Source organism: Ambystoma mexicanum, chromosome 2p (assembly GCF_040938575.1).
Source record: "Ambystoma mexicanum isolate Mex_15411 chromosome 2p, UKY_AmexF1_1, whole genome shotgun sequence".
In the NCBI taxonomy this organism is placed as follows: domain Eukaryota; kingdom Metazoa; phylum Chordata; class Amphibia; order Caudata; family Ambystomatidae; genus Ambystoma; species Ambystoma mexicanum.
Genome location: NC_090923.1, coordinates 908,151,213 through 908,176,646, shown reverse-complemented (window position 1 = coordinate 908,176,646; position 25,434 = coordinate 908,151,213).

The following is a 25,434-nucleotide window of genomic DNA, read 5'->3' as shown; positions in this document are numbered from 1 at the left end:
TTGTGACCTTTTTCGCACTATCTCATGTGTTTTGACCTGATTTGGATTATATGTTTCCTTTGTTTTTGGAGTCTGACAAACTCCATAGGCATCAACTTTTTGTATGGTGACACATATCACCTTTAGTGCAGTGTCACAGAGAAATCCTTTAGATTTCTCATAAGGTTTAAATACCTTTACTTGTGTGAACTACCGTTCCCAAGAACAGTAAAGTGAAATCGACTTTACTTACCTTTTCTCTTTGTAGGTCCAGCACACACCATCTTATGTGGAGTGCTGGGGGGGATACTTAGTAGCCCCTTATCCTATGTATTCATGTAACATTTTTTATGTTACCCTCACTTCTCTAAATGGCTGGTGGCAGAGGTGTAATGTTCCTACCATTGTGCTGTTCTACCACAGGCTGAACCCTCAGCTGCAGTGTAGCACCCATGGATGACCATTTTGTCAAGATAGCATTTTGTGTTTGTGAGGTCTTTCTTGGGTTTTGCTCTGTGCGACAAGCCAAGTTTGAGCCCTTTGTTCATTTTGCCTTTGACGGGCTTCAGTCCTGAAACCCACCTCTGGCTCCAGTGTGTCTGGAAGGGCAAGAAGTGAGGAAACTTCCCTCTCCTTTCTCTCCAGTCTGAATGCAACCAGTCCTGATTGGCTGGCTGGCTCCTGTATGATTGACAGCCTAGACTGAGCATGAATAGGAGAAACCTGCTTAAAAGGTCAGGGTTTTGGGACTGGAGGCAGAGTCGATCACTGGGAAGAACACCTGATGAAGAAATCGTGAACAAAGCTTGCCGCATCCTCCTGGACCTTTGAATTGCATGGTGAAGCCCTGTTGCTGTGCTGAAACTCCTTTTCCTGATCGAAAAGAAAAGCTTCAGAAGGGACAACTTCTTCCATTGGGTTATTGGGACCACCTAACCCTGAGACAAACTCCACTGGACCATCTTCCCTGACTGGCTGCACTTCTTTGCTGCTGCAGAAACTGAGTGCCAGGGGTTGAGAAATCTGTAGTCAAGTGCAATGTCTGTAATCTGGCCTGAAGCTCCAAGAATCTCTTAATGACCTTCCAGAAGCAGGACAACTAGAGCTCGAGTCCCCTCACCAGAGTGCTGGACTCAAGGAGTGAAGGAAGCCCAGCCGGAATCCGAGATGCGTGGTGGTGCTGTTTACCGCGCGCTGAAACTGCAAAGTGACACTGATCCGAAAAGAGCCCGTAGCTGCCGTCAACCTCCAAATTGATGCCGCAGGAGTCCTCCAGATGTCCTCCCTCTTTGTCCTCACAACTGAGGCTTAGGAATCCAGGATCTGCATTGCTGCAACAGGACAGAATCCAGCTGGACGACTCTTCTTCAAACCAGAGGTACAGTTCAGATGTGGGATACTCACCTCAGTGTCTTTAGTTTTGCTCTTCTCAGTTGAGACATGCAGCGACTACTTTTGTTAGAGTTGATTTCAACTGTTCTCCACAAGTTTAACAGCTTGTGACCCTACAGTAATTTTCTACAAAACTTTCTAACTTTGTGCAATACTTTAATTAACTATGAAGTGCCTCAGCTCCATAGACTGCTCAAATTGACTTTGTCTGTCCTGGCTCCCTGCAGCCTCTTCTAGTCTATCGACTTTGATATTTCCTGTCCTGCACAGGAGATAACTTGTGTTTTGACTGTTATTGCTGGAAAAGGTTTTGTCTAGACTTCATTGCAAGACTTAAGTATACTCGCATGCCCTGAGAAACTGTTTAACCTGTTTACTTCCTTTAACCTTTCCTTTCTGCAACCTCAGAATCTGCAAAGTGTATTAGTGATATATAAATGCCGTTACTGTCCTTGAGAATGAAGTCACCTCCGGGTGTAGGAAGTGTGTAAAAAGCATTTCTAAAGAGCATCTACTAAGCTTATGCTGATTCTGCAAAAGTATTTTAAAGTATATTTGATTTTTACATATCTTGCCCCTTTTAAAGAACACTTATGAAAAAATTGATGTTAAATAATAAAATAACTATTTTAACTGAAACCTTGAGTATAAATGTTACTTGGCTACTTGTATTTGCGAATTTCATTGCTACTGCTCTGCAGCTCACATTTACCCCTTTTGAGATAGGGACACAGCTGCTCACCTCTCTCCCTGGTTTTACAATCCTGGGAGCTCCCTCCGGGACGTCTTCCTGTCAGAGAGTCGTCTGTGCATAGGATTCTCCCTCCTGCATTCAAGGTTCCTCGTCTTTTTATGTTCATTACAAATAAAAGGGAGTTGTCATTCCTCTTTCACTGTTGGGTTCTGGGGAATCCAGCATTAACAAGCCAAAGAGATTGAAGTAAAGTCACAGCTATTTGAATCCAAGTTCATGCTTGCTGTTGACGCTTTGGTGGTTTCATCGATATGTCATGGAAGAATGGAGTAATCTAGAGTATCAATGGTCGCAGATAGATCTAGAAAGCCCAAAGGGCGCCATCACTTTGGGCTATGATCAGAAGAATGGTGTTTTTTATATCTAAAAGAGCTGTCTCTCTGCTCCGAAGTGGGCAGAAATTCCTTCGATGTGTGTTCTTCGATGTGATCAAGGTTGTATATTTACTGTTTTATCAAGAATCTTTAGTAAAAAAGGGACAGTTTGTAAAAGACGAGTAATTATAGGTATTGATGGGGTCTTAATGAGGGGATTGGCCCAGGCTTGTTTATGTACGGGAGGAATGGAACTTTGCTTAAAGGAAGTATTAAAACATTTGGCAATAATGAGACTGAGTAGGTTCATACATTTCTTAATTACATAGGAGGGGCAAGGGTATCCTGGACAAGATGTAGGACAAAGAGAGAAGATTGCTTTGGTAGTGTCTTGCACACAGATTGCTGCAAATTAGAGCTAATCCATGCTTTTGTGGGGTGATTTTGGGGATTGAGAGAACTTCTGTCATATTGGATGGGGATGTTATTATGCCTATTGGTAGGGAAGAGCAAGATTTTGAGTAACTATGGCTATTTTCGATCATTTATTATTAAAAGCCAGTTTGATATCTTCAGCCACTTCATGGGTGAAAGAAATGGAGTGGGATTGATGCATACATTGTGAAGATTTTTGAGTATTTTAAAAAGTTCTTTAGTCAAATTAGTTGAATTATTTATTTGGTTGGAGAAGTAATCATCTTTTGGTTTTTGGCTATTATGTTTATTTTCAGTGCTGTTTTTTTAAAAAAAAAAATTTTAAGAGCATCATTGTTTCTAGTGCTTGAATTTCTTCTCCATTTGCATTCTAGACACCCGAGTCTGATTCTCTGATATGCTAGTGTATGTGAGAACCGTGAATTTCTCAAGTATTCTATTTTTATTCATTTTGTTTTTATGTGAAAAACTTTGTCTATCACTTATGTTATATGAGAGTTGAAAATAAATAACTATGTTCTTAGGTGGTGGAGGTGTGTCATCAGAGCTAAAATGTTCCATATTTAATAGGTATGCTGAAAGAACATCAGCTTTTATATTATGCTTTTTTCTGAAGATAATTTATTTGTATTTGTAGAGCGCACTACAGCCCACAGGCATCGAGGCGCTATAGCAGTGCCTAAAGAAGGCTCGCTTAAGGGTTACAGTGAAGCCACCCAGGTAGATAGACTTAATGAGGTACAGTGCATAGTATGGGGTTACATACAAACATAGAGCATAGTACATTGCATTGAACGTGGTTGCAAAATACAGAGAAAGGGGGGAGCAGCTCATTTTTAGATAACAAGTACAGCAGTGGAATTTAGGACTGTGCTGGTTCATACAAAGAGACTAGTTTTGATGGCCTTGCGGAAGGCTGCATTGGAATTAATAGTCCTAACATGAGGGGGGAGTGTGTTCCAGTGGGTGGCTGCCAAAGTTGGGAAACTAGTGCCGCCGGCACAGGCTTTGCGTGTTCTTGGAACAGAAATCAAGTTGGAGTAGGGAGTTCTGGTAGGCCTGGAGGTGGGGGGTTTTGAGATTCTTTGGACCAGGTAGGGGGTGCCTGGCCATGAAGACACTTGTGTGTTAGGGCAAGGGTTTTAAATATGATCCTTTCTTTGACTGGTAGCCAGTGGACCTGTCTTCTAAGTGCAGAGATGTGATCCCTGCGCGAGAGTCCAGTGGCAGCCCTGAGCGCATTGTTTTGAACAATTTGTAATTTAGCAAGATTCTTGCCTGAGGTGCCTACTAAGAGGGCATTTCAATAGTCCAATCTGGATCCGATGATGGCCCTGGCAATGGTAAGGCAATTTTGTTGTGACAAGAAAGGTCTCACTGTATTGATGAGTTTGGAATGGTAAGCAGAGGTGGACGCAATGGCATTGACCTGTCTTTCCATAGATAGGTTAGGTTCCAAGTACACACCCAGCGTTTTAATTGATTGTGAGGCAGTGATGGGGATGTCATCAATGGTGAAGGAGGAGTATTGTTGGTCTAGTTTGTTCAGGGTGGAGGGGGAGCCTACCAGCAGAAGCTCGGTTTTCTCGCTGTTGAGACAGAGCCAGTTTTCTGCCATCCAGGATTGGATAGTCGCATAAATGGAGTTGAGGGTGTTAGCGTCGGACAGGTAATCACCAGAGAGGGGGATGAACACCTGGGTATCATCAGCATAGTTTGTATATGAGATCCCCAGGGCGTCTAGGATTTTGAAGAGTGGCCTGGTGAAGAGGTTGTATAGGGTAGGAGCAATACAGGAACCCTGTGGTACCCCGCATTTGATGGTGCTGGGGTTGGCACAGGAGGAGTCAGAGAAGACCCTCATTGCTCTGCCCTGCAAAAATTAGGTTATCCAGTTGCATGCATTGGTAGAAAATTTTGCTGCCGTGGAAAGGTCTTATGATCAACTAGATCAAACGCAGCAGAGAGGTCTAGGAGCAGAAGGAGTGCAGGTTTGCCGGAGTCTCTGAGGTCATCGATCTTGTTTTTTAGGTCAAGGAGGGCGGTTTCAATACCGTGACGAGGCCTGAACCCTGATTGCCGTAGGCCAAGAAGATGGTTCTCTTCAAGGAATTTCTGAACTTGCAGGTAAGCTGCTTTGTCCAGGATTTTTAAGAGGAAGGAGACAGTGGTTATAGGCATGAAGTTTCCTGGGATGGTAGGGTCCAAGGAAGGTTTTTTAAGGAGTGGACAAACCCACTCTTCTTTGAGTCCAAAGGGGACATGGCCAGACCGGAAGGAGGCGTTAATGAAAGCCGTGATGATGGGGGCTAGGGAGGGTGCACAGTCCTTGATGACCTGTGCTGGGCAGGCATCCCCTTTACAATTCGACGGTTTGATGGACCGGAGGAGTGTGATGACTTCTGCTTCGTTCATGTCTTTAAAGTTGAACACAGGGGAGCGACTGGGGACAGTCATTGGTGGGGGTGGGCTACTTTGATTCTTAGCTATGAGGTTGGTGTGAGCTTTTTGATGAGTGATGATCTTTGCCTGCAGTGTTTCAAGCTTATTCAGCATGGCAGACTGGATTGTGTTACACCAGGCTTTATCCTTGAGGAGAGAAGAGGGGGGTGTGGTAGGGGTCTCCAGCTCTCTGAAGATAGAGAATATTTCTCTTGTCCCTGATTTAGCATTGGCTATGCTCATGTTAAAAGAGGAGGCTTTCGCGTTGGTGATGGCAGTTTTGTATTGTTTCGAAAGGGCTTTGAAAGCAGCCTTGGTGTTTTCTGTGGGGGACTTGCTCCAGGAGGTGAGGGCAGCCCTCTTTTTGGCGCGTAACTGCAAGAGTTCTTGGGAAAACCAAGCATTAGTATGCTTCACTTTTTTGGCTTTCTTGAGGGTGAGTGGGGCCACAGTGTCAATGGCGTGGGTGATGATCCTTTGAAGTCATCGGCCAGTGTCTCAGGGTCATGGGAGAACAGGGGCAGTAAGGCGGGCACCGAAAGGTGTTGAGCTAGGTTGTCATGCATGAGCTGCTTGGTGCTTTGTGCGAGTGTGGCTGGTAGCGGAGTGGTGGGTAAGGTGGGTCCTTTAGTGGTGATGGTGTCAAATTGGATGCAATAGTGGTCGGACCACGGAACAGGAGAGATCACAGGGCGGCTGGTGAAGCAATTGTGGTGAGATAACCAGTCTAAGGTGCAGCCTTTCGAGTGGGTAGAGCTGGAGATGGTTTGGGAGAAGCCCAGAGTGGAGAGTGCTTTGCGGAGGGCCTTGGCGTGTGAGTCACTTGGGTCATTCAGGCCGAGGTTTAGGTCGCCCAGGAGCAGGATAATGGAGGACTTCTTTAGGTTGTCAGATAATGCGTGGGCAAGGGCGTCCTGAAAATCGTTGGAGGGGCCAGGGGGGCGATAGACAAGGTGGAAGGTGAAAGTGCAGTTATGGGAGAGCTGCAGATTGAGCAGGAGATAGTCAGTGTTAAGATCAAGGTCCCCCTGAATCATCCGAATGGCTAGTGTTTCCCTGGTGATGACTGCTACCCCGCCCCCTCTATAGATAGTGACGCCAAGAGGTATTGCGAGGGAGAGGGCTGGGCCAGAGGTGTTGGACAACCATGTTTCGCTGAGGAACAGTAGGTCGAGGTTGTTACTGTTGATCAAGTCATGCACATCCAAAGCATGTGCTGGTAGGGAGCGGCAGTTGATGAAGGCACATTTAAGTGGGACAGCTGAGGAGTGGATCGGAAGGGGGATAGAAGGGGGCGGGGAGTGACATATATATTAGGGGAGGGCAGACAGGGCAATGGTACATCTGTAGCATTGCAAGGCACTTTGGTAGTAGTGGGAGCATTGGGCACAAGTACAGTGGTAACATCAAAGGGCACTTTGGTAGTGGTCACAACATTAGGTGCAAGTAAAGTGGTAGCATCACAGGGCACTTTGGTAGTGGTCACAACATTAGGCGCAAGTACAGTGGTAACATCAAAGGGCACTTTGGTAGTGGTCACGACATTAGGGGCAAGTACAGTGGTAGCATCACAGGGCACTTTGGTAGAGGTCACAACATTAGGGGCAAGTACAGTGGTAGCATCACAGGGCACTTTGGTAGTGGTCAGGTCATTAAGCGCAAGTACAGTGTAGCATCACAGGACACTTTGGTAGTGGTCGCGACATTAGGCACAAGTACAGTAGTAGCATCACAGGGCACTTTGGTAGTGGTCACAACATTAGGTGCAAGTAGAGTGGTAGCATCACAGGGCACTTTGGTAGTGGTCACAACATTAGGCGCAAGTACAGTGGTAGCATCACAGGGCACTTTGGTGGCAATCATAACAATAGGCACAGATTGAGGGGTTGGTTTGTGCATTTCAGTCATTTCGAGGGGGCTTAGCATCAGGCGTGGCAGTGTTGATGGTAGATGCTGAGGGGGTGTTCCAGTCAGCTTCGAGAGCGAGCCTGGGGTAGGGCTTAGCGTGTTGAACGGGGCGACGTGAGTGATGGAGGTGGAGTCAGAGGAATGGAAGGGAGCAGGGCTTGGGAGCCTGGCTCGCAGGCACGCCAGCCTTGCAGCAGAGTTCGGTAGGGTGGAGGAAGGTGGGGGAGGGTGGAGAGGTGTGCCCGTGCGAAGCCACTCATTTCTAAGGGTAACGTGTGGGGGGTGAGTAGCAGTGATGATGTTTGTAGAGTCATAATGTTTTTTGTATTGAGGTTAGACTGCAATGGTTTATTAAATGGTGGTAGGGTGACTAACATCCACGAGAGGTCGGTCATACCAGTCCACGGGAAGGGTCTCTTTGTAAATTACATTCATGCATAAAGAATCAAGCATTCTCCCTGCAATGTGGGTATGGCCAGAAACTGAAAGTTGAGAGTGTCTTTTAAGACTTGTGCTTCGTTATCGGAAAGGTCAGTAAAATCTAGGCTGAGATTGCCTAAAACAACTTAGATGTCCTGGTGTTTCATGATGTTAAATGCACAGATCCTAAAGTGAAGAAAATACAAGAATTATAATCCAGTTATGAGTATAAGGTTGAGGATGACCTCAATGCAAATATTATAATGCAATTAAGAGGACACGGCCTAAGGCAACCAAACTGCAGGTATTAGAATACACATTGAAAGTACAGACTGTAGGATAACCTAAATGCAGGTATTACAATATAATTAAGAAACCAGTGTCTTGGGAAATGTATGGAGAGAAATTCAGTACAGAGCCGAGGGTGCTCAGGGCTCTATGCAGTTGTTAACAAGTCTCACTTCCAACATCAAAGATGCATGCAAGAAGATTTAATGGGACATTGTGTGCAAAGAAATTCAAGACTACTGAATGATCAGTTGAGTTTGATCTATGATGGTGTCATGGCACATTGACACTGAAGCAGTAGGCAGCAGTAGGATGTTCGTACAGCACCTTTGGGCCCATCCAACACACATGAGCCCCACCATATTGGCAGGCCCTGTGAATCTGGGCAAGTTGTAAATGGTACTGGGTGGTCCATGGAAATGTCTGGGAGGTGGTGATTCCTCCTGATGTGAACCACATGTACTGTGTGCCCCCGATGTAAAACTAAACTTGTGGATTGGGATAGTACAAGATCATTTTGTCATTCACTTAGACAAGGTGGTACTAAACTCACACATCCACTTTTCTTCCTGAAATTCATCTCAATGTTTCTTCCAAACCCAAAGAATGCAGCAGAAACTTCTACATACCTTCAATGTCACAAGGGCTGTCATATATTCCCTTCAAAAGACTAAACCGCTCAGAAAAACAGACTGTTTGTTTCAGGAGTACATTGGAGTACAGGTGAGTGTGGGACCCTATCCCCCCCTGAATTTGAGCCAATTTGGTTTCCTTTTCTCCCTGCTTTGCTGCTGTGTGTTGTATTTTTGCACTCAGTGCGATCTTTCCTCTGCCCGCCCACCCGCTTCCTGCATCCTCAGAGTTTCAAGCCACCTAGTCTGCTCTTCACTTCCATTGGCTGCCTGGACCCTTCCTAGTACGGTCACTAGGGCAGCCTTTGCCCGGGCAGCCCTCTGCTAAGGGCCTCGAGGCAAAGGACAGCTCAAGAAGAAGCAGCTCCAGTCCGTTTGACTGTGTTTGCATGGGAAGCTGGCAGCCATCAACCATAGCGACAGATATGGTTAAGTGTGGTGTAGGTAGGAGGTACAGTCATTAAATACCCCACCACTCTCATTACCTAATATCTTACTTTCTCATGCATTTATTCTAGTTATGCTACTAAATTGCAGTTGGCATTTGACCTGATTATAAAAGGTAGCCATTTTGATTCTGCCTCATTGTGTAAGGTGACCATATTTAACATCCAGCCTAACTGGGTTACTCAGCCCTATTCTGCATGCAGCCTATTTGTGTTAGTCTGCCACAGTTTGCACTTGGCCAGTTTTGGGTGGGATAGAGTTGAGTGGACTAGCCTTGTGTCACATCTGAATAGAATTGTGAAGATTAGCCTTGTGTCACATCTAGATAGAATTGTGAAGATTAGCATGTGCCACATCTAGATACAATTGTGAAGATTAGCATGCACCACATCTAGATAGAATTGTGAAGATGACCCTGGTACCACATTTATATGAATTGTGAAGATTAGCATGTGCCACATCTAGACAGAATTGTGAAGATTAGCATGCATCACATCTAGATAGAATTGTGAAGATAAGCATGCGTCACATCTAGATAGAACTGTGAAGATGAGCCTTGTGTCATATCTACAGTGAATTGTAATGATTAGCCTCACTTCACACCTAGATAGAACTGACGTTCTACAGCAGCACATGATGGCAACAAACCGGAAAATGCACCTAAGTTTCCTAAAGTGGCTGAGAGGTGTTGCAAGTGCATTCTCTGGGGTTCATCTAAGCCACCTGTCAGCAATCGGCTTAATTTTCACAAGGAAATTAGTAGACATAAGGCTAGCTCTAGACTGTAACACCCCCAAACATCAGCCCATTCAAGGATTTTTCTAGGGCATTAACAAGCTTCCAATACATGGTCAAACAGGACAAATACAATTTCACGTATATCGGTACAATATCAATCGAAAAAGATAATTTCCATTGGAGTATGAGAAGGCAATCTAAACAGTCTCTTTAAAATTTAATTCTCAATTTTGGTCAGCTTCGTCATGTTCCCAAAAGCCCAAATAACAGCCCCATATCAAAGGATTGGAAGAATTTTGGCTTGATATAACATGATCAGAGCACTGAGAGAATAATGCGCACCCTTATGGGCGAAAGAGCCAATGGTACCAGCTATCTGTGAAGTCTTAATTTTATCTTGTTCTAAGTATGATGCCACCGCAGACTATAATGTAAATTTATTCCAAGATACGTATAGTCAGAGGCTACTTCAATTGCCTCCCCATCCATGTGCCAGTTCAATCTTTTCACCTGCTTGCGTGAGTTGCTCAGGATCATAATTTTTGTTTTGCTAGTGTTCATTTTCAAGGTGTTTAGTACAGAGTCTGTTTCCAAAGAACTCAGCAGAGACTGTAGTGCAGTCGGGGTTAAATCAAGTAATACCAAGTCCTCTATGTAACCCATCGATTGCAATGGAGTATTACCCGAATTAGGGGGGTAGAGGAAGGGTTTGTAATGGCCTCTCCTAAATTGGACAGATAAAGATTAAACAGCAAGGATACACCCCTGCTTTAAATTTTGGTATTTTAATGAAATGTTCATATACTTCATTAAGTGCATTATGTAAACTATGAGATCTGGGAGGAGGTAGTAAGAAGAATGTTAGACAAATAAATGTAATTGGTAACTGTGCTAGAAAGTACAAAAGAGGCAAACTGTCAAACACAGCGGCACTCTATCCTTGCATGAGCTACGGACGTACATGAGCCATGGACAGAGCAAATCTGCAGCCGTAATAGCAGACGACATGGTAGGCATGGCCATGAAATGGGAGGTGGCATTCAGAGAAAGCCAAGTGTCTGCCGCACAGATGCACAGAAGACTGCTCGTATGGTACATCAGGTTCTGTTCAGGGCTGAGTCATTCCCAGATTGCCACCTCGTCTTCATCATTAAAGGCAGGCTGCACAGCCTGTGAACTGGAATGAGTGTTGCATGTGCCTAAAGTGCTCCATACGACTGTGTTATTTAGAATGGAAAGAGTCTGTGGTCATTTCCACATGATTGAGCTGAGTGGAGTTGTGGAGGGATTGAATGGTGCTGTCAGGGCAGGCCCTTCAAAGCCAGAGTATTCAGGGATGGGATACCCTCCCAGTTCCCCCTCCCACTTCTGCACAACTATATGAAAATAAACGTTGCCTCTACCTTTTCCACCTTGTTTCCATATTAGATTATATGGTGATGGGCTGTGTGGATTAGTCAAGGAGAAGGGATGGGATAAGAAATGATGATGAAGCGGAAAGACTGGGTCAAAGGCATCTAAAGGGATATGATGAAGAGAACAGCTATGACAAATGGCTATGGTGAAGGCACAGAAATAGACAAAGAACTATGATTACATACAAGGATTATGAACAATGGCAATGTAAAAGGATTAGGATGAAGGATTATATGATTTAGTACTGTTAAGATGGATTTCTAAACTCTGACCTGGAGGGCAGAAGTTTAGGAGGCCACCCCCAATTTAGTGAGAACCTTCTGAACAGGCCAGACCAATTTAGGTAGCTTGGCACGTGGTCAAGACTAAGGGCCTCATTACGGGTATGGCAGTAGGGGGTTAACGGCACCGGTAAGGATGCCGGTGCCGTTAACCCTCTACCGCTACATTCCGAGGTCCCTTAGCGGGTCCCACTAAGGCCGGCTGGTTTTACCAACCGCCCTTAGCGGGAGCCGCTAAGGGACCAGGGAGCTAATAACGGGCCCGCTATTTGCGGGCCCGTTATTAGCCCCTTCCCCATTCCCATTGAGCCCTATGGGGGCTCGAATGGGAATGGGGAATGGGTTTCAGAATGGGGACTTACCGGGTCCTCCAAGGTTGTAATGACCCGGTAAGTCCCCATTCCGACTACCCAGACCCGGACACGACTTTGGAGATGTGAGAGTGATCGGAAGCCCACAATGAGCACGCACAGCAGCGAACCACAAATTACTCTTAGACAAGTGTATATGAAAAATACGCATACATTTCTTGTCGGCCGGACCAAGAGACACAAGTAAACTCTAGTAAACAAAAACAGTTGCCACACAAAATCCTTATACTAAATGATATATATATACATTACGTTTCCTAATGCAACACAGTAGTAAAACACATCCACATCCTGTGAAGAGAGGGCTGAGTTAACACACTAGGAGCATTAGGCAATTCTTCGAAGTCGTTCCCTAACTTTCGAGTCCAGCCCTAAGAAGAGGGGAGCCTTGTGCTCAACAGTACAGTTGTGCACAGAAAAGCACGATCATGCAAGTAACACAACAAGCGGTTCTTCTTGGGAAGGCTGTAGCAAGTCAGGAAGGGGCTTCAGGTGATGAAGAATTGGTTTCCACTATTCAAGTAGGCTCTGCCCTTAGTGGCAGATCAGCTTTCAAAAGGTGAGAATAGCTAAGGAGCGCAGGCGAAGATCAAATACCTTTAAGGTATACTCGTGCATAAAAGTGATCGGTTCTGCCAAGGGGCCACCGGTAAGTGATGCAAGTATTCACCGACCCTCGGCACAGTCAGGACCAAACCTTTCCAGTTTGATAAGAACAGCAAGGCCCCTACAGCGACTGTGACCAACAGATAGTGATGTGGGAATCAAAGATGCAGGCAGCGTTACGCACTCTCTTAATTCGGGACCCAGAGGAGCTAGGCCTGAGAAATATGACGGGAGAATGCATGGGACCACAAGCAAGCAATGTCCCAAGTCTCGGATTTGCACTTGAGATGGTGGCGGTTGTGTGGGATACCATGAAGTAGAGCTGGACCGTTCACTGGATGGCCCATGAACACATCAGGGGCTCTTTCAGATGGTAAGCAGGATGTGCCGAGAGTAGTTGTTTCCACTACTCCAAAGCGGGTGAAGCGCCTTGGCAGGCCTTTTTTATCGAAGAAGAAAGCAGGGGTCCAGAGGGACAGCAGAGGACAAAGGGTGCCAAAACCTTCCAAAGTGTCTCCAGTGGTTTCACAAGTCAGTTTCTTCATGCAGGAGCTTTGGCTCTTTCTGTAGATCGGTGAGAACTCAGCTGATCAACCTGGAATAGATGCAGCGCCCCTTCTCTTATGCAAGATTAGCTTCACGCCAAAATCACAGACTTCCAATCGAAGATCTGCTCTCATGCAGGCATCTCAGTCATGGTCCAATCATAGTCCAAGGTGGTCTCAGTCATTCAGGCACTACAGATATCCTGGCACCAGTAGTGTGAATTGGGACCAGACAGTCCCAACCGCTTCCTGGGCACACACACCTGACAGGAAGAAGCCCGCGAAAGAGATTGTTTTCATGGGATGCTGCATGCCCAAATAAGGAAAACCTGGGTTACTTAACCTGGGTGAAAGCAAGGGACAAATGGCCATCGGACAGAACAAAAGACTTTGTGGCTCGGCCATTTCGAACCTGGCCACAGTCTTGAACCAAACAAGGTAAACACAATGTGATTCAGTAAAAAGAAGTAAACCATTTATATAAAAGTAACTGCTGCCACCAATTTGTCCCAGGCACACTTGTACAATCACCAAAAAAGCCTACGAGGTTTCCTAGGGGCATAAAACAAAAAGGACGCCAGCACACAGTACTGGAAGGTACATTGGGCTTCATTACACGGTAGGCGGTAGCCATGGCCCTATTAGTGCCATGGCTACCCCCTTACCGCATTCCGGGAACCATTCCCCATTCCCATTTGAGCCCCCATAGGGCTCAATGGGAATGGGGATGGAGCTAATAACGGGCCCGTTATTAGCTCTGAAGTCCCTCAATGGGTCCCTTCCATAACGCCTGGTAAAACCAGGCGTTAAGGAAAGGACCCGCCAAGGGACCTAATAGTAGGGCGTAAGGGATTACCGGCCCCGGTGCCCTTACCGGTGCCGGTAATCCCTTACCGCCTACTGTGTAATGAGGCCCATTATGAACTAATAAAAGTTACCAAGAAATGGCAACATAGTCAAAGACAAAGGGAAACATAGTTTCCCAGTACTGACAGTCTGAGTACTTGTAGCCATCAGGTTTCTTTCTAGATTAGATGTAGTCTATTTGAGATACTTATCTTCGTCTTTCTCCTTTCAGTTAAATAGTAGTTTGCAGACTTTGAACCTTTTGCTGCAATTTGTCCATGCTGGATGACAACCACTAGATGCACTTTGCATTCACTTCATTTTATCGATCTTTTTCTAAAGACATGTAAGTTTTCACTCTATTTACTTTCACTTAGAAATGACCATATGGATAACCTTGTTTCCACTTTGTAAAATGTTTTTGTTCTTACCTTTTCTGGTAAATAGTTCCATGTACAAATGTAACTACATAATCTTTGTTCGAGAATGTATGATTGGATCATAAGCAGATTTATCTAGCTGAATATAAGCAGCATTTTTTCTTCTTTATTTTGTGTAAAATAAGTACACTACTATATGGTTTCCAGGAATGGGGTTTTGAATCAATGTACGTTTGCCAACCTTCCCCAAATTGCGAATACTTGTTTAAATTTGTCACTTTATGTTTAACGGATGACTTTTACGCCATTTGGGTTAAACTGAGCTAAAAACGGAGATAAATTATATGTACTGTCTATAATGGGCTAAGATAATTTGACTCATGTCATCTCTTCACTTTGTAGAAAAATGAAAAAATTGTTCCATTGCCCCTGAAGAAGAGTTGTACTCGAAAGGTGTTGGGCACCACCATATGCTTTGTACAATAAAGAAAAGGATACTTTCAACAAAATCTTTGTTTTCACAAAATATTTTCTTACCTGTTTAAGGAAAATGATTTATGTATCATGAAAAGTGTTTGTCAAAATTTCTGTTTTTCTAAATATTACCTAAAATATTAGGTGTAAACAAAATCCAGAAACTCTCTTGAGTTATTTTTCTGATTTTTTTCAGATATTTCTTTGGGAACAACCACACTTTGTCTATTTTGTCCAACCGAGATGCCAAGGTTGAGCCTTTCTCCCCCGCACCTCAAATGTATCTTCAACCTCATCACTTTCTCTAATTTAATTTGATGAGATAAAATATCATAAACAGTTGTGCCTCTAGGTTTTCTATATATCTTTCTTATATTCTGGAGGACATGTCAGTTTCCCCACAAAAAGTTAGCAAAAGCCCAGGGGAGTACAGCTGAAGGCTGGGCTCCACTGGTAAAGTTCAGGAGAGGATAGCCAACAAAAGCACACATTTTGGGGGGTCCATACATGGAGGGAAAATTACACATAAATGAAATCTTTCCTAACAGGTATTATGACAGAGTAAAAGGACGATCATTAAAGACTTTGATGAAGAAAATGACCATGGTAGAAAATACAGACTAGGCCGATAGACTTTGAAAAAGGAGAAGGATGATGATAGAGATTAACATGAAGAGGAAGGACTACAAAGTAGCACTATGGTGAATTACAATAACTAGGACTAATGGGTATTATGAAAGCAAAGGACTAGGGCAGAGAACTATGATAAATGAGAGAATTAGGAAGAAGGGCTACAATGTACTCGGAAAAAGGACTATGGAGAAGGGTTGTGATGATGGAGAAGGAAAATAAGCCTATTACAAAGGACTATGATATAGGGGAAGGATTATAAGGAGGCAGTATGATGAAGGAGAACGACTAGAATATAGGACTGTGATAAATGGGAATGGCTATGATGATGGACTATGGTGAAAACTAAGATTAAGGTCTATGACTAAGGAGAAGTACTTTAGATAAGATCTATGATGAAGGAGGACAATGATGAAGGATGTTTGGCAATGATGCTCATGAAGGACTATGTGTCAGGAATGACTGAACGTTCCCCTCCTTCCTCCTCACCTGAATCGTCTGTGAACCTCTCTTGTAGCTCCGGCCTCTTTCCAGGACGTCTTCGGGTCTGAGTCTTATCAGTCTTCCTTGCTTCTTTCTTTTGACGTAAGTAGGGGCGAGCTCCCTGGGATGCCACACTGTCGGGTAACTAGAGAACACGAACAGCGGGGACTCCTGGGAGCCGGCCTCTGAGCAGGGAAAAAGCCTGAAGGGGCAGAAAAAACCCTGCAGGAGTTGTTCTGATGAAGGAGTGAGTGGAAATGCGAAGTCCGGTAGAATGATCTTTCAGCAGAAGGCGGCTCAAAAGGGTGGCTAAACGGAGATTCACCAGTAGACTTGGGGAGACGCCAGAGAACCAGCTGTGATATGTGCACCTTAGGAAGCCGGAAGGGCGCACAAATGACTCCAGATAGTTTGAAACTACCAGCGACCAGGAGGTAAGTGCTTAGCAGCAAGGGCAAGGGCAAGGAAAGGCAGGCTGAAAGTCAGAAGGGCAAGGGAACGGAGAGAGAGAGCGTGAGACCAGTACAAGACGTACGGATCGAGTCAGCAAAAGGGAAACCAACGGGAGACCAGAGGGAGACGGGAAAACAAGGGAAGGAATACAGGAGAATACACACGGGGGAAGGATACACTAGCGTTACCTTCAAGACGCAGAGTACAGTGAAGGTGCAACGCGAGGAACGCCACACTGACCCGGCAGTAGTAAACGCCGGCGGCCGTCTTGGAAAAAACACTAGAGCGGTGCTCCCAGAACGGCCGTCAGACATGGTGGAACTGTTAATGGCGTCTCCATAAAGAAAAGAAACGCCGCCCGACTGAAGTCATGACAGTATGCCCTCTTCTACACGGGGGGCCCCCGGGCTTGCCTGGATATAATCTGTGAAACTTTCTAATGAGTCGAGGAGCGTGAATGTGCCTCACAGGCTCCCATGTCCGTTCTTCGATGGGATAACCTTTCCAGTGAACCAAATATTGTAGAATACCGTGATGGTAGCGGGAATCTACCAGATGTGACACCTCATATTCAGCTGGTACAGACGGCACATCATGGGGTCGCCTCTTGGATCTTCTCTTATATGGATCCAGAAGGTAGGGCTTCAATAGGGAGGCATGGAACACGGGATGCACCTGTTTAAGGGAGGGAGGTAGCTGAAGGCGAAAAGCAACAGGGTTTACCTTCTTTATGATCTGAAAAGGTCCGATATATCTTGGTGCGAATTTCCCTATGTGTGTCCAGCGAGGTAGAAATTTAGTGGCTAACCAAACCTTATCCCCTTCCGACCAAGAAGGTGCAGCCTTCCTCTTCTTGTCAGCCCTTACCTTATAATCATGACGGCTAGCGGCCAAGGTTTTACTGGCTAGTGCATGAGTGTCATTGAGTTCCGTCAGGAGGTGGTCAAGAGCGGGAGATTTTGAGGGTTGGATCTCTGCTAATGGCAGATGTTTTGGATGATAACCAAAGGTGCAAAAAAAAGGAGACATATTGATGGCTGAATGTTTGGTATTGTTATAAGTAAACTCAGCCATAGGGAGAAAGACATTCCAGTCATCTTGCTTTCTGCTACAAAAACATCGAAGATATTGCGCAAGCGTATGATTGAGCCTTTCCGTTTGTCCGTTACTCTGTGGATGGAACCCAGATGAAAGGGCTCGTTGAATCCCTATTTGTTTGCAGAGAGTACCCCAAAACTGGGAAGTGAATTGAGGACCCCGATCTGACACCACGGTCTCTGGGAGACCATGAAGTCGCACTATCTCTTTCAGAAAGGTTTTGGCTGTTTCAGGGGCAGTAGGTAATCCTTTCAAGGGAGTGAAGTGAGCCAGTTTGCTTAGAGAATCCACAGTCACCATGATTACGGTGTTCCCTTCAGAATTAGGTAGGTCCACAATAAAGTCTGTAGAAACGTGGGTCCATGGTTGTTTGGGAGCAGGTTCCTGTTGCAGAAGACCTAAGGGTTTGGATGAAAGATACTTACTGGTCGCACATATAGCACAGGTAGATACATAAGATTGTACATCTTGGTTCCAGCCTGGCCACCAAAACAGTCTGGACACCAGATCCTTGGTGGCACGAATGCCCTTATGACCGGCCATGGGTGAATCATGACACCATGAAAGGGCCAGTCTTTGGTGTCTTTTGTTGGACAGATACAAGGCTTGACCTTTGAAAAGAATCCCCTTTCTTTCTTCCAATTTAGAGGCTACTTCCGTCTTCATCGGTACACTGTATTGTTCACACTGGACTTCGCGTAAAAAAGTATTTGCCACAGTCCGGATCTCTTTGCCAGCTAACAATAATTCGTGGCTAGAACTCGCCTCATAGTCCAAACCATGATTGCGTGACAGAGCATCAGCTAAAATATTCAGATTGCCTGGCAGGTAGGTAATCACAAAGTCAAACTGAGAGAAAAAGTATGCCCAACGGGCATGTCTAGCATTGCGACATTCCATCTGCTGAAGTATGCGAAGGTTACTGTGGTCGGTACGGACTGTAAACTTATGCATGGCTCCTTGAAGAAGATGACGCCATTCTTCAAAGGCGTGTTTGATGGCTAGCAACTCCCTTTCGATGACAGAGTAATTCCTTTCACTGGGTGTCAGAGTCTTTGAATAATAAGCCACCGGATGTTCAAGTCCGTCCTTCCCCTTTTGCAAGAGAGCAGCTCCTATGGCTCCACCTGAGGCATCCGTTTCCACAATGAAGGGGAAAAGTTGATCCGGTTGTACCAATATGGGAGCCGAGGTAAATACCTCCTTTAAAGCTTGAAAAGCAGAATCTGCTTCCTGTGTCCAAGTGAAGAGAACACCCTTCTTCAAGAGTGATGTGATAGGAAGAACCCTATTGGAGAAACCTGAAATAAATTGGCGATAAAAATTGGCCAGACCGAGAAAACGCTGTACTTCCTTAACGTTTCTTGGAGTAGACCAATGGGTGATTGCTTGTATCTTGCAGGGATCCATACGAATACCCTCATGGGAGAGGATAAAACCCAAATAAGACACCGAACAGGCCTCAAAGACACACTTCTAAGGTTTTACCACTAGTTTGTTTTCCCGTAGACGTTCCAGCACTTGTCGGACCAGTCTTCTATGTTCAGGAAGAGAGGAAGAGTAAATGAGGATGTCATCCAAGTATACCACCACTGAAGAGAATAGGAGGTCGGCAAACAATTTATCCATAAAGCGCTGGAATATAGCAGGGGCGTTTACCAGACCGAAAGGCATAACCCGATATTCGAAATGCCCTAGTGGAGTCCTAAATGCCGTCTTCCATTCATCACCCTGTCTTATACAGAGCAGGTGGTACGCACCCCTAAGATCCAATTTTGTGAAGACAGACGCGCCTTGGACAGCTTCTATTATCTCTTTGATGAGCGGCATAGGGTAACGGTCTTTTATGGTAAGGCGATTTAGGCCCCGGTAGTCGATACATGGACGGAGTTCCGAAGACCCCTTCTTCGGGATGAAGAATAGTGATGCTCCAGCGGGTGATCTGGACTCCTGGATGAGCCCGTTCTGTAGATTACAGTCTAGGTATTCCTTAAGAGCTTTCCGCTCAGGTAAGGACAAGGGAAACATCCTTCCAAAGGGAACGGACGCATCTGGTAGGATCTCAATGGTGCAGTCTTCTCTTCTGTGAGGAGGAAGGGAATGGGGTTGCTTGTCCATGAAGACCTCTGCATACTCCTGATAATGTTCCGGTACTTGATGGAGTGAAGCCGCCAGCATGGAATCACACGTATGCATGGAGTCTAGAGAGTATTTATAGTTTAGACATTCATTAAGACAAAGTTGCGACTGAAACTGAATAGTATTGTTTGACCAATCGATCTTTGGGTTATGTTTACGCAGCCACGAGATCCCCAGGATAACCGGGAAATGCGCTGCTTTAATGAGATCGAATGCCATTTCCTCCCGATGTTGGAACAATTCGACCCGAAGTGGCAGAGTCTCTTGAGTAACAGGTCCTGAGGACAGAGGCTGGCCATCCACCCCTTCCACCGGAATGGGTAGATTCTTTGAGACAATGGGCACATCATTCTCCTGAGCCCAGGATACATCGATGAAATTCCCTGCTGCCCCACAGTCCAGCATGGCTAAAGCCTCCCAGAAGGTAGAAGAATCTCGGGACAGTTTAACCTGAAATACCATCAGACGATTATCTTCACGGGGAAGAGAAGTCAAAGTGTTGGTACAGGGATTCATCCCAACACCCCGAACCTATCCCTGTTTAGGTTCGGGGTGAATCGTTTCCCTGGCGGCGTGGAGGAACCTCAGAGCAGTTACGGAGCAGATGTTTGCTAGAACCGCAATACATGCAGAGACCTAGCTCTCTTCTTCTTTTCTTCTCTTCGGCTGTTAAAAGTCCTCGGGTGGTGCCTATTTGCATCGGTTCTTCCCCAGCGGATGAGGTTGAATGTTCCCGGGAAGGATTTGGGGAGAAGGTTGATGGAGAAGGTTGTGGACGTCTCCTTTCTTGTCTTCTTTCTCTCAACCTATACTCAATCTGAAGAGCGAGGGACACTAGTTCCTGAAACGTCTGAGGTCGTGCAATACGTGCCAATTCATCCTTTATATCTTCTTGCAAGCCGCGACGAAACAAAGTCTGTTGAGCAGTCTCAGGCCATCCGGCATCGGCGGCAAGCTGCATAAAGGAGGTAACATAAGACTGTACGTCGTGCGTACCCTGTCTGATATCGATGATTGCTTCATAGGAGGCATACTGTACCTCGGGTCGGTCAAAGCGCGACTTAAAGAGTTGCACAAACTGATCATAATGAGCAATAGCTGGATCAGCCTGTAATACCAACGGTGAAGCCCATGCCAAGGCACTTCCCGTTAAGTTAGACACTAGGAAACCCACCTTAGCCCTGGTGGTCTCATAAGTACGAGGGCGGAAGGTGAAATATAACTGGCAGGCATCCAAGAATACCTTTAAAGTTTTAGGATCTCCGTTGAATTTCCCGCAAGGTAAAGGAAGGGGTGGTAGATCTCCACGGGCGTCCTCACGAGCTGCTACCTGTTGTCGCAGAGACTGATCTTCGGACCGGAGTGATTGCACTTCTACGGTAAGCCCCTGAATGGCTGCCACCAATTCTTGGTACTGTTCGAGAGAAGCCATGGAGGTAGTTGGGCGTTGCACTCTGTCAGGAATGACTGAACGTTCCCCTCCTTCCTCCTCACCTGAATCGTCTGTGAACCTCTCTTGTAGCTCCGGCCTCTTTCCAGGACGTCTTCGGGTCTGAGTCTTATCAGTCTTCCTTGCTTCTTTCTTTTGACGTAAGTAGGGGCGAGCTCCCTGGGATGCCACACTGTCGGGTAACTAGAGAACACGAACAGCGGGGACTCCTGGGAGCCGGCCTCTGAGCAGGGAAAAAGCCCGAAGGGGCAGAAAAAACCCTGCAGGAGTTGTTCTGATGAAAGAGTGAGTGGAAATGCGAAGTCCGGTAGAATGATCTTTCAGCAGAAGGCGGCTCAAAAGGGTGGCTAAACGGAGATTCACCAGTAGACTTGGGGAGACGCCAGAGAACCAGCTGTGATATGTGCACCTTAGGAAGCCGGAAGGGCGCACAAATGACTCCAGATAGTTTGGAACTACCAGCGACCAGGAGGTAAGTGCTTAGCAGCAAGGGCAAGGGCAAGGAAAGGCAGGCTGAAAGTCAGAAGGGCAAGGGAACGGAGAGAGAGAGAGCGTGAGACCAGTACAAGACGTACGGATCGAGTCAGCAAAAGGGAAACCAACGGGAGACCAGAGGGAGACGGGAAAACAAGGGAAGGAATACAGGAGAATACACACGGAGGAAGGATACACTAGCGTTACCTTCAAGACGCAGAGTACAGTGAAGGTGCAACACGAGGAACGCCACACTGAGCCGGCAGTAGTAAACGCCGGCGGCCATCTTGGAAAAAACACTAGAGCGGTGCTCCCAGAACGGCCGGCAGACGTGGTGGAACTGTTAATGGCGTCTCCATAAAGAAAAGAAACGCCGCCCGACTGAAGTCATGACACTATGATGCAGGGTAATTATGAAGGAGAAAGCCTAAGACAAAGGACTGCGACAAAGGAGAAGGGCTATGATGAAGGACTATGATAAATAAAATGAATGCAATGAAGGAGATGGTCCAGGATAAGGAAGAAGTTACATGGCGAAGGCTATGATAAATGAGAATGACTATGATTAAATACTATGTCAGAGGACTAAAATGAAGGACTGTGGCAATGAAGAAGGACTCTGCTTAAGAAGGGCTATGATGATAAAGGATAATGATGAACGACTATAACTAAGGTGAAGAACTATGACCAAGGTCAATCATAAATGGGAAGGACTATGATGAAGAACACTGCCCAAGTATGCCAATTAATGACTAAGAAGGATGGTGGGGATGAAGAAGGACTAAGATGTAGAACTGTGACAAAACAGAAGGACTATGATGAATAACTCTGCCCAAGTATGATGATGAATGACTATCATGAAGGATGATGATGAAGAAGAAGGACAAAGTTAACAGACTGTGACAAAGGAGAAGAACTAGGTCAGAAGATGATGATGAAGGAGCAAGACAAGGCAACAAAACTTGATGATGGTGAGCTACCAAAACTGAGGATTATGATGCAGTGATACAAAGGATTGTGCTGAAGGACTATGATGAAGAACTATGATGTAGGAGAAGGACTTGGGCAAAGGAAAAGGACTACAGTAAAATAATATAATGAAGTGATATGATCAAGAAAAAGACATATGAGGGAGGAATAGGTGAAGGACTTTGATGAAGGAAAAGGACTACAGTGATTCATTATGATGAAGAAGTAAAGGTAGACTGAAGGACTATGATGACATTTTGGATGAAAGACAATGACAACAGACTTTAATGAGAAATTATGATATGGGAGAAGAATGATGATTAAGCACTCTGGAGAAGAAGCACCAGGGTAAAGAAGACAGACTATGAGGAAGAACTGTGATGAAGGAGAATGACTTGGTCCATGGTCTATGTTGAAAGTGATGGGTGAAAATGAAGGTCTATGATGAAGGAGCAGGACTGTGATGGAGGATTAAGATGAAGCCAAAGGACTACAAGGTAGCTCTAAAATGAAGTAGAAGGACTGGCATTAAGGACTATTGTAATCAAACGTGGAAGAAGTACTATGTGAAAGACTATGAAGCAAGAGTATGAAGAATGAAAAGGACCATGACAGAGCACTATGGTTAAGGACTGTGATGATAGAGAAGGGCTATGATGTATGACTATGATGAAGGAGGAGGACAATGACAAAGGATTATTATTAAGGAATGTGATGAAGGAGAATGACTATGAGGAAGGACTCTGATTGAGGAGAATGACTATGATGAAATACTATATCAGAGGATGAAGGATGATGGAGATGAAGATGGGCAAAGATGTAGGATTGTGACAAAGGAGGAGGACTATGATGAAGTGAAGAACATTGACCAAGATGCTAAAGGACTATAAAGGAGGACAATGATGAAGGAGCTGGCCTCGGACGAAGGATGGTGTCAAGGGAGAAAGACCAAGACAAAGGATGATAATAAAGGAGAAGGACAAGGCAAATAAATATTATGGTGGTGAGGTACTAGAACTGAGTATTAAGATCCAGTGCAACAAAGGATTGTGATGAAGCACCATGATGATGAACTATGATGTAGTAGAAGGACTATGACAGAGAAAAAGGAATATGATGAGGTGATAGGAGAAGGACGATGTTGTTGGAAAATCACTATAGTGATACATTATGATGACGCAGGAGAGATAGGATGAAGGACTATGATAAAAGAGAAGAACAATTATGAATGACTATGATGAAGGTTTTGTATGGAGAACAATGACAAAGGACATTGATGAGGAATTATGATATGGAAGAAGAACTCTGAAGAAGGACTGGGACCATGGGTTGTGATGAAGGAGAAGGAGAAAAAGTAAGGTCTGTGATGAAGAAGTAGGACTGTGATGAAGGACTATGATGAAGTTGGAAGATTATGATATAGGACTACGATAGAGGACTTTGATGATTGATAGGTTGAAGGAGAAGGACAATAACAAAGGATAAAGACTTCAACAAAGGGCTTGGATGAAGATCAGTGAGAATGGTGACCAGAAGGACAAGAGAGAAAACATATTTAATGTTGCCAATACATGGAAAAAACATTGTCAGTTTCCAGAAGTAAGAAAGAATAGGTGGACATACTCTTTGCGCAATAAGAGATCCTGTATTATATGCAAACACAGAGAGTCTCAAAACCACCTGACAGGGCTGGAATTTCTCGTGCCAGAAGGGAGAGTTGGGCAGCCAGAGCATAAACCTTCCAATACCCTCCATTAAGCAATGGATGAAATATTCACTAAACAAAATCCTTAAACCAAACTGGCACATTACAAAGACCGGCCACTCCTTCTTACAACATTTCCCCCTCCACTCCCACTGGACTTTGGCCTGAACAGTAAATCTTGAGCCATGATTCCCAGAATTACCTACCCTTTTATCATATCCTTGCTCCTTTTGAGTACTTCAACTTTTTCCAGTGAAAAGTAGAACCTTCAGTAACGATCTCATACTCCACCTTTCCTTCAAGACAACCATTCTGTCATTTGCTTTGGTTAAACTTTTTCCTCGGAAGAAGGGAGGAACATACTTAGATGCCTTGGGCCCTTGACCAGTACCCATTCTCCCACACCAATCTGAACATAATCAGTTGTTTATTGTAGGTCCACTCACTCTTCTCCTGCATTGTCCTCACACTCTCCAAAACAGCCTCCATGTTCTCTTGCTCTTGTTTTCCACCTGGTGCCCAGACCAGTTACTGCTTAAAAGAGGGCTTAAAAGAGGGCTTCCTGACTCTCAGGAGGGTGAATGGTTCATGGACGGCATTTACCTGTAAAATGGTACTGCCCCATTGAGGGTAAGCTTCTAATCCAATCTCCTTCTAGTTGCCGACTGACTATCTTCAAAAACATATCTGCCCTCACAACCAGCCTGTTGGAAGCTGAGTGGTAAATGGATGTCCTGTGATGGGACACACCTATTTGCCTAACAACTCTGTCATCTGTAGAGAAAAAAATTGAACCCAATTAACTGTCATCAAGCAATGCATCCAAGAATTGAATGATGTTCCCATAGTTACCATCTGCATATCTTCCCATTTAATCAACTTAGAGGTGAATTCTACTAGTACTAGCAAATAAAGGGTGCAAAGGTTGAACTCACAGTGTCCTCCACATCAGCACCCACACTTGGCCACTAACACAATTCTCATGACCTCCTTTTCATTCTGCTTGTTCCAAAGTGTCCTTTGTGATCTATGTTGTTCAGCCTCTTCCTGAGAACCACTAGGGGACCAAGCCATTTACCAAACACAATCCCAGATGGCGTGTCAGGAGGTTTGTCAAATACATACAGGAAATATAAATGTTCTTCCTCAATAGACCATCATGCATCCATCAACCACCTTTGGATTCAGTATGCTTGTTGGTGTTTCATTCTCTCCTTAACACATTCCTCGCTGTGATCAACCCCCTCCTGCTCTTGTTCCAGATGTTCGCCTTCTTTCACCAGTCGAGACAATCAGCCATAATTTTTTCCATCACGTATGTAGTACACTGTTACATTGTATTATTAATGTTCAATAACCATTCAC